Genomic DNA, 10911 nt, shown 5'->3' with positions numbered 1-10911 from the left:
TTCAAAAATTCTCTCTCTCTCTCTAAAAAAAAAAACAACTACTGAGGTTTTTAATTATTCATTTAGTTATTTGTGATGCTGAGTCAAACTCAATGCCCCTCACATGCCAGGCAAATGCTCTATCACTGAGCTACAACCTCAGTCCACTGCGGAGGCTTTTGAATCAGCATTACATTATCATTGCTCACACACCAAAAACCATAAGAAGGCACATAGTAGAAAGTCTCTTTTTCACTCCTGTGCCTATCAATATATTCCCAAGCTTTCCCAATGTGTAATTGCTATTATTAATGTCTTGTATATCTTTCTAGAATTCTTCATGCACGTACCCTTGAATGCACATTTCCTGTCTTCTCCAGATGAATGTCATAGATTACATGTCCATTTGGCAGAATCTCTTGCAAGACTGAGAAAAAAAAAAAAAATGGACCCAGTGATTACATCACCTCCATTGAGGTGAGTCCATTAGCCCCAATCATGCTGATAAAGCAATTTCTGCAGAGAACTTCTCTATGGCGAACACTCTGCACTCTGCACGATCTTTTTTTTTTTTTTTTAATCACTTACTAAGTTACAGTCAAACCTGGCCAGAAGCAGTGGTACATGCCTGGAATCCCAGTTACTCAGGAGGTTGAGGCAGGAGGATCACACGTTTGAGGTCGGCCTCAGCCATGTAGTAACATCCTGTGTAAAAAAAAAAAAAACAGAGCCAGAACTTGTGCAGTGCTGAGCACTTCATGTTTTTTTTTTTTCAATTTTATTTTAGTTATTGATGGACTTTTATTTTATTTATTGAAATGCAGCGCTGAGAATCGAACCCAGGGCCTCACACCTGCTAGGCAAGCGCTCTCCCGCTGAGCCACCACCCCAGCCCACACTTGATGTTCTTAGCATGTATTCTCTTTCTCCTCCTGCTAGCTCCCAGGGGCCCTGTATACCTTAATTACAGGAGCCCAGCTGCCTAAGGCCCACAAATCTTGTAAATCTCATGGGAATACTTTAGTTCTTTTTAGATGAGAAGAATAGTAACCGTAACCCTGTATCATGTTCATCTTTCTACCAACACAGGCGTAGGTATGGTAAGAAAACATCTATCATTATCACCTCACCGAGGGCCTATCCCCACCCATGGCCCCTTCAGCATAGCAGCAGCTGGGGGCTAAGGTGGCACAAGGGAAGAAACTCAAGTCTGAGAAGTGACTTTGCCAGGTTCAAGGCCAAATAGAAAGGGTGGGAATGGGGGCGAGACCCCCAGCCTGGGAGGCCCTCAGCACTTGCTCAGGGCGTCTGAGCTCAGGGGCTCCAGCTGGGCCCATTCATAGCTGGGGAAGTGCCTGTCTGACCAGACCTGGGAAGGTTGATCCCTGAAGTAGAAGCCTTGAGGACATCCCATACGCCTTCAGGATATCTGGAGCCTGGTCATGCACATGGAGGATTAGCAGCCCTTTTATATGGATCCTGAGAACAGGGCTTGGGTGGGGGAGAGGGGTAGCAGGAAGGTGGCTTTTGTCCTGGTGATGTCAGGGACTTACCGGCAGCAATAAGATCCCTCTCAGTGTGGCTTTATTATGTGGCTTTATTATGACCACCGGAGGCAGGGGGCTTGAGCCCAGTCTCTGAAGGGCAGAACTCCAAACAAGGCTGTGTGGTGGAGGATGGCTGCTTAGGAGGAGCGGGGGCCAGAACTGGACCAACCTGCGTGTCCCTTTCAACACAAGGGTCTGTGGCTGCGAGAGTCAGTGGTTCTGTCGCCCGAGGCGCTGGACCCCCCCATACCAACCTCGGATTCATCAAACCTCAGGGAGACCTCTTGCCTCCCCGTGGTGGGAGGATAAAGAGGGCTGGGGTTTGGGGAGGGCTGTTTTGCAGTAGCTCTTAAAAGGGACGCTGTTCCTTTCCTTTTGAGTTAGTGATGCTCTGTGTAAGAATCTGTCCTACCCCATGAGCACACAATGGTGGTCCTCCAAGGGGGTTCATCACCAGATGTTTGAAGTGGCAACAGGTTGCCAGCATGGCATGGGCTGGCGGGTGCCACACACTTGCAGTCCCAGTCACCTGAGAAACCAAGGTCCCTGGAGCTCCGTAGTTTGAGAAAAGCCTCCGCAACAGAGTGAGACCCCCCCCCCCTCTCAAAACAAGAACAGAAGCAAGAAAAGAAAAAGAAGAGGGTTGGGGCTGTGCCTCAGGGGCGGAGCCTCCGCTTGCCTGGCACGTGTGAGGCTCTGGGTTCCATCCTCAGCACCACGTGTAACAATAAATAAAACAAAGGCATGCTGCCCTCTACAACCACTAAATAAACACACAAACAAACAAAAGAACAGATGAAGTTGGGAACAACCCAGTGTCCACTGGAAGGCAGGTTAGAGGAATGACGATGGGGTTGTCCCTCAGCATTCTTGGGCATTTTCAGGGTGCCCCATGGAGGTCCCAATCTGCAGATGTTCAAGTCCTTTACGTGAACGATGCAGAATTGGCCCAGGATGCACCTGTGCACATCCTCAGACATCCTGGAATCACCTTCAGATTTCTCATAATCCCAGTCTCACGGGAACCCTATGCAAACAGTTGTCCTGTGCTGCTCGGGGGGTACTCATGAGGGGGCTGTCTGCACGGGCTCCGTATTGACGCAGTTTTCCATTCAATGTTGGTTGGACAGGCGGGTGCAGAACCCTGACCACCAGGGGCCAGGTGCACACAGCTGTTACCTTTCACAGCACACGAAGGAACCTGGCTCTGTCGCAGACTCCAGGGACCTACCAGGAGCCCGCGAGGAAGACCTCACTCCTGTGAATATCTCCCTAGTGGAGGTGGGAGAACATCTGGCGATAGATCAGCAGGTTTAGTGAGTAAATCATCATGGTGGAAGGTGGTAAGGGGTGTGGAGAAAGTTTGGGGTAGGGGTGAAGAAAGAAAATGTGGGGTAGGGGTGGAGGCATTGCAATTTGGGGGAGGGAGGGTACTGGGGATGGATCTCAGGGGGCACTCGACCACTGAGCCACATCCCCAGACCTATTTTTTTTTTGTATTTTATTCAGAGACAGGGTCTCACTGAGTTGCTTAGTGCCTCACTTTTGCTGAGGTTGGCTTTGAACTCACCATCCTCCTGCCTCAGCCTCCTGAGCTGCTGGAATGACAGGTGTGTGCCACGGTGCCTGGTGACACATTGCAATTTGAAGTGAGATAGTCCAGGTTAGCTTCCCTGAGAAGGTGCCATCTGAGCAGACCCGAAGGTCACTGATAGGACACTTAGTGTTTCCTGTGGTTCTATGTTGGAAGTCTCTGGAAGGTCACCTGTGGAGAGGGCCTAGCATCCAGCAAGCCCTGGAAGGACAGTCGCTATTGTTCATTTTAGTCCTGAACTGAGTAAGGGCTCACCGTGCCCAAGGAAGATGCCTGCCATGAAGAGTGGGGCGGTTCAGAGCTGGTAACTGTCTTATCTGCCTCCCCAGAAAGGAGTCGCCACGTCCCGCCCTAGCGGAAGGCTCCTGCTGGTCCTGCAGCCGCCTCTGTTACAATTCTTCCATTGCTCCCACTAGTGGAACTGCAAGGGGAGGCTCCTGAGCACGCTGGGTCCCTGATCACACCCACAGCGCCTGGCCGGGTGTGGGGCCGTGACATGGCATGGTAAGATCCCTTTATTCTGAGAAAGCACCCGGGGGTTTCAGAGGGGCCAGCGCTCCACTGGTTCTCCCTGACTCCAGGCCTTAGCCAGTTCCTTCCAGACAAGTTCTGACCTCTTCTCTAGGGTGACTGGCCTGTACTGGGCTCTGCCCTGGCTTAGCTGTTCCTGACGTCAGAGAGGAAAGAGCTTCTCTAAGGGGAGAAGAAACAGATTTCAACACCAAGCCAGGAATCAGGCAGGACCACAAGAGCAGACCCTGGGGTCTCCATCGGGAATAAGAAAGGGACCAAGGACATCCATTTTCCTAGGGGAGTGGTGTCCTGAGACAGAGGACACAGCAGGCTGCCCAGGGCCTATTCAGGCTGTTCTGAGAGTCCCTTTTGTCTGGGCTTTGTGACAAAGAAAAGAATTAATGGGGGGGATGGGAAGAATGCAGGAACTTTGATGGGGCAAAGGGGAGGGAGAGGAGAGGATGAGAGGGAGCATGGGGGAGGGAAAGATGGCGGAACGAGGTGGACGAGGTGGACGTCCTTACCCTAGGTCCATGTATGACTGCCCATGTGCTGCGACTCTACATCTGGTACAACCAGAGGAATGAAGTTGTGCTCCACTTGTGTACAGTGAATGGAAATGCATTCTGCTGTCATCTATACCTAGTTAGAACAAATAAATAATTTAAAAAAAGAATTAATGGTGATAGCTCATGGTCATCTATGCTTGCCCAGTGCCCAGCGGCTTATAAAGACTTAGTACTCCACGTAACCATCGCAGCAATCCCGTGAGGAAGTATATGATATTGCAACTCTCTAGTTAAGCATACAAAGGCAATGGTGGGTTATCCGTTGCCCGCGTGTGGTTGAGGGGTTTGTGAACTGCAATGACCATGGCCACTAATGGACCACCAGGCTCTCTCCTGAGCATGGGACGTGCCTCTGCTGTGCAGGTGAGGAAACTGAGGCAGAAGCCGGGCGAGAATCTGATTCCAAACCACCACAGCTGGTTATGGGTCCAGCCAGGTGGACAGTGAGGCTGACCCCCGAGTGCTGGTTCTTAACCCCTCTGTTGGATCATGACTCCCTGATCCCACAAGCAGCCTATGAAGATGTACTTGGTGCTTGCTCATCTGGGGACCAGAGTTTGGAGGGAAGGAGAAAAGCAGCCCTAAGCCACTGTCACTGGCCTGAGAGACAAGGGTAATTTAAAGAATTTTTAACTGATACATAAAAACTGTACACACTGTGGTGGCACACACCTGTCATCCCAGCCGCTCGGGAGAGTGAGGCAGGAGGATTGCAAGTTCCAGGCCTGGCTGGGCAACAGAGTGAGACCCTGTCCAAAAATAAAAAATAAGAAGGGTTGGGGATGTAGTTCAGTGGTAGAGAATCCCTGGGTTCAATCCCCAGTAGCACACTCAAAAAAAAAAAAAAAATCTGCATACACACACACACACACACACACACACACACACTTTTGTGGGGGGGGGTATACTGGGGATTGAACCCAGGGATACTCAACCACTGAGTCACATCCTCAGCCCTTTTTTTTCTATTTTATTCAGAGACAAGGTCTCACTGAGTTGCTTAGGGCCTTGCTAAGTTGCTGAGCTGGCTTTGAACTCGTGATCCTCCTGCCTCAGCCTCCCAAGCTGCTGGGATGACAGGCATGCGCCACCGCCCCTAGGTAGACACCCACACTCATGGAGCACTCCATGATATTTTAATTCGTGTACACATTGTGTAATATTTAAATCACATTAGGTACCTCTATATCCTGCTAGGTGCGGTTAAATATGATGTGAGGACACAGGGACTGTTACAGATAGGAGGTGTCCCCCAAAAGCTCATGCGTGAGACATGGCAGGATTTAGAGGTGAAATGAGTGGGTTATGTGAATTTTAACCGAATCAGGGCATTAATCCCCTGATAGGGATGAACTGGGTGACAGTTGTAGGGATGTTGGGTGTGGCCAGGGGAAGTGGGTCAAGGCGGGGGTGTCTTTGGGGTTTACGTCTTGACCTTGGTCTGCAGAGTTCAGTCTCTGAGCTGCTTTCCTCCGCCTGACCCTTCCACCGTGGGTCACCTCAGGCCTCGTGTAACAGAGTCCGCCAGCCGTTTATGGACTGAGACCTATGAAACTGTGAGCCCCCAGATGAAATTCTCCTCCTCTACATTGTGTGTGTGTGTGTGTGTGTGTGTGTGTGTGTGTGTGTCACACAGAGAAAGAGCCCCACCCAGTGTGAGGAAATGCCTAGGTTGGGGAAGGACATGGGAAAACCTTTTGCACGGTTCTTTCATTCTTCTGTATATTTAGATTGTTTTTCAAAATAAAAAATTTCAAAAAAAGAACATGTACTCTCTAAAAAAAAAAAAGCCACATTGGCTTGCTGAAGGCTCAGCAGTAGAGCACTTGCCCAGCACATGGGAGACACTGGGTTCAATCCTCCACACCACATAAAAATAAATAAATAAAGGTATCGTGCCTGTCTGCAACTAAAAGTTTTTTTTAAAAAAGAATCAATTTGTAGAAAGGGAAAGGCAAAGAGAGAATCCTGAACATAATAAGGGAGAAGCTACTTGTCACATATAAAAGATCCTCAATAAGAGTAAAAGTTGATATTTTAATCAGAAATCATAAAGGTCAGAAGGTAGTAGGATGATATGTTTGAAGATCTGTGAGAAAAAAAAATCAAATGAGGATCCCATAACTACAAAACTATCTTTACAAAAATAAAGTCAAAATTAAGACATTCCCAGAGAAAGAAAAACGGAGAGAGATCATTGCTGGTAGGGCTGACCTTCAAGAAGGGCTAAAAAGAGTCTTTCAGGCTGAAATTAATTAAAGGTCATTAGGAAATAACTCATATCCATATGAATAAATAACACTGATAAAAAGAACTACAAAGGTAAATGTATTTGGTAACTATATCAGTATTGGTATATTTTTCCTTGATGATTTAAAAAACTCCCTAAGACAGTAATTACAAACTTATGTTCATGGGCACACAGTATCTAATGCAAGATGCAAACTTTTTTTTTTTCTTTCTTTCTTTCCCCCCAACCAGCACAAGAGATTGAACCCAGGGGCACTTTACCACTGAGTCACATCCCTAGACCTTTTTATTCTTTATGTCAAGACAGGGTTTCTCTAGGTTGTTTAGGACCTTGCTAAGTTGTGAGGCTGGTCTTGAACTTGTGATCCTCCTGCCTCAGCCTCCAGAGTCACTGGGATTAGCAATTTTCAATAATAAAAAACATAATGGCAATAATGGAGCTAAATTGGAGTAAAATGTGTGCATGCTATTGAAGTTAAGCTCATGTTAATTTGAATGAGATTGTATAAATTAAGATATTAAAATACTGGAGAAAACACAACCTTTTTACCAAATGGCTCTGGGAAAACTAGATATTCATATGTAGAAGATGGTTATTAAATCCCTGTCACTCACCTTGTATAGAAATCAATTAAAATGGATCAGAGACCTCAGTATAAGACCTGAAACATTAAAATTGCTAGAAGAAAGCATACAGGAAAGACCTTGAGATATGGGTACAAGGAACAACAAATATCTGGAGGGCCGGGGTTGTGGCTCAGTGGTAGAGTGCTTGTGGTAGAGTGCTTGCTTAGCATGGGTAAGGCACTGGGTTGGATCCCTGGCACCACATAAAAATACACAAAGAGTGGCTGAGGCTGTATGTAGCTCAGTGGTAAAGTGCTTGCCTCACATGTGTGAGGCACTGGGTTCAATCCTCAGCACCTTATAAAAAACTAAGTAAAGATACTGTGTGTTTATCTACAACTAAATAAATATTTTTAAAAAATAAAATAAATAAAATAAAGGTATCGTGTCCATCTACAATTAACGTAAAAAATAAAAAAAAAAACCTTGAGATTCCGTCTCACCCCAGTCAAAGAGCAATTATCAAAAATATGAATAACAATAAATGCTGGTGAGAAGAGGGGGAAGGAGTCCTAAATTCTGTTGGTGGGAATGTAAATTCGTGCAGCCACTGTAGAAATCACTATGGAGGTGCCTTAAAAATTGAAAACTAGAACTACCATATGACCCAGCTATACTACTCCAAGTCGACATACTATAGAGATACCATGTTTATCACAGCACAATCCTCAGCAGCCAGCCAAGTTATAAAATCAGCCTTGGTATCTACCACATAAACAAAATGCTACACATATACACAATAGAGCATTACTCAGCTAAAAAGAAGAACAAAATCATGTTATTTGCAGAAAAATAGATGGAACTTGAGATCATCGTGAAAGAAGCCAGACTCAGGAAAAGAGTATCACAAGTCTTCTTTCATATGTGGAATCTGGAAGAAACAAACAAAAATCACATTAATGTAGTAGGGAGGCCATTCATGAAGAGGATGAGGAACATGGGGGAGGAAAATAGTAGCTAATGGGGGTGGAAATGGTCAAGATATGTTCTACAAATGTATGAATATGCCATAACAAAAACTTCTATTCTGCATAGATAACATGCACTAATAAAAATAGATAAATAAATGTGTATTTGATGAATAAAACATGTTAACTGTAATCCCCAGGGCAAAACCCACTAAGAAAACTGAAAAATATATAGTAAAATACATGCCGAGGGAATCAAAATGGTACCCTAGAAAATATCTAACCCAAAATAAAGCAGTTAATAAGGAAATTGAAGAACAAAAAGCATTACACATAGAAGACAAATCGCAAACTAGCAGAAGTAAATTCTTATTCATTGGCAATCATATTAAATGTAAATGAATTAAACTCTCCAAGTAAGGGGCAGAGACTGGCAAAATAGAAAAAAAAATAATAACATAAGCCAACTACAATCATCTCTGAATATCTTTGAGGGATTAGTTCCAGGACCCTGCAGATACCAAAATCTGATAATATGTATATATAATTTAAATCATCTCTAGATTGCTTACAATACCTAATATAATGTAAATGCTATGTAAGTAGTTGGCACCACGTAAAAATAAACAAATAGTGACTGAGGCTGTAGCTCAATATACAGTATTGTTTAGGGAATAGCAACCAAAAAATGTCTCTGTGTGTGTTCAGTACAGATACAACCATCATAATCCTAACTACACAGTACATGAATGAAATGCAAGGTGAGAAATGCTCAGACAGTGGATGCTAGAGAGGAACTGAGGCCCCACGAGAGGTGGAGGCCCGAAGCACAGTGTGCCTACAGGTTGCTTCATTTGCATGGACACAGGGTAGTGTTTGACACGCAGCCAGTTCAAGTTTTGCATTTTGGAATTTCCTGGTGTATTTTTCTCAGATATGTTCATATTGACATATTTGATTATATCTACCCTATTGACAGCTGATTATATCTGCTAATGCAGGACCCGCATTAAAGGTTTATCAACAGGATTACAAAATTGATACACTTTAACTAGATTTTTGGCCAAGGAAAAAATGGAGAAGACCCAAATTACTATGATAAAATATGAAAGAGGACCACCACCCATACATAAATAAAAGAGATAATAAAAAATGCTATAAAACAAGTGTATGTCAAAAATCAGATAACCTGGAAGAAATGGACAAATTTCTAAAAGCACATAAACCTACCAAGAGTAACTTGAGAAAAAAAAATAGAAAATCTGAATAGATCTATAAGTAAAGAGATTGAATTAGTAACAATAGGGAAATTCCAATAGGGGCTGGAGTTGGGGGCTCAGTAGTAGAGTGCTTGCCTTGCAGGTGTGAGGCACTGGGTTGGATCCTCAGCACCACATACGAATAAATAAATAAAGGTATTGTGTCCATCTACAACTAAAAAAAAATTATTTCAATTTAAAAAAAATAAAACAAGTTCAGGACCTGGTACTTCATTGGCAAATTCAACTGGGCATTTTAATAATAGCATTATGGTTTGGACCTAAAGATTTCCCCAAAGCCGTGTGCTGAAGGGTTGATTGACCATCTGTGGTGCTATTGGGAGGCGGGGCCTGTTGGAAGAGGTGGGTCACTGGGGGCATATCCTTGGGGGCTAGATCTTGTCCCTTGCCCTACCTCTCTCTCCTTCCTGGCCACCATGGGGTAAGCAGATTTACTCCACCTGCCTTAAAGTTCTGCCGAGCCAAAGCCCCGAAGTCACATGGTCAAGTGACTGTGAACTGAAATCTCCAAAACTGCAAGCCAAAGTAAATCTTTATTCCCTAAACTTGACATTCTCCCATATTTTGTCACAGAGATGGAAAGCAGAACGAACACAGTGAGCACCGATTCTTACTTAATTCTCCTCCAAAACAGAAGGGGAGGCAATCCTTCCTAACCCATCCCTCGAGGGCAGCGTTACCCTGACACCAAATCCAGACAGACTTAACAATAAAACTATAGACAATGTCCTTTATGAATATAGAGACACACACACACAAAAAAAAAAAAATACTAGCAAATCGAATCCAGCAGCATATCAACAGATTGTGCATCATGATTCGATTAGATTTATCCAGGGAATGCAAAGGTGCTTTCATATAAGACATTCAGTAAATCTATTTCCAGAGACAGAGAGAGCCGATGGGATATAGGAGGGGATTTATTAGGGGAGTCGCCTCGTATCACCACAGAGGCTGAGGAGGCTCACCATCCGCCGTCTGCAAGCTGAAGATGCAGAGACGGTAGCTGGGTGGCCCAGCCCCAGACCGGAAGGCTCAGATCAGGAAGCCCCTGGTGCCAACCCCCATCTGAGAATCAAGAGGCACAGGTCCCCAGAGGTGGGTATGGAGGTGCAAGTCCCCAAACCCCAAGAACTTAACGTTCTGATGTCCAAGGGCAAGAGAGGGGAGTCCTGCTCTGGAAGCACAAGACAGAGAGAGGGAGCCTCTTCATTTTCCATGGGGGTGGGCAGTGGTTGGATGGGCCCACCCACATTGAGGGTGGAATAAATAGTTACCCAAAGAGAGATTTAGTGTGCTATATGCAGAAGAATGGATTCTGAAAGCTGTTGTGGCCTGGATACAGCTTGAAGGTCCTCATTATGGTGATCCTGCCACATCCCAGGTGGGGCTTAGGGCATGGTTAGAGCTCACCAGGGCACTGCCCTTGGAAGGGGTTAATGGAGTCTTGTAGGACCTCTGTTAGTTCCTGTGAGAGTGAGTCGTTAGAAAAGAGCAAGACCAGCCTCCCTCTGGCTTCCTGTCTCACTATGTGATCTCTCCCTCCCACAGGTGCTCCTGCCATTTTGTTGCCACCACCAGGGGCGTGAACATCTTGGACTTTCAGCCTCCAAAACTGTGAGCTAAAAAACAAAAACAAAAACA

Source organism: Urocitellus parryii, chromosome 9, assembly GCF_045843805.1.
Source record: "Urocitellus parryii isolate mUroPar1 chromosome 9, mUroPar1.hap1, whole genome shotgun sequence".
NCBI lineage: Eukaryota > Metazoa > Chordata > Mammalia > Rodentia > Sciuridae > Urocitellus > Urocitellus parryii.
This window is presented reverse-complemented; position numbering follows the sequence as displayed.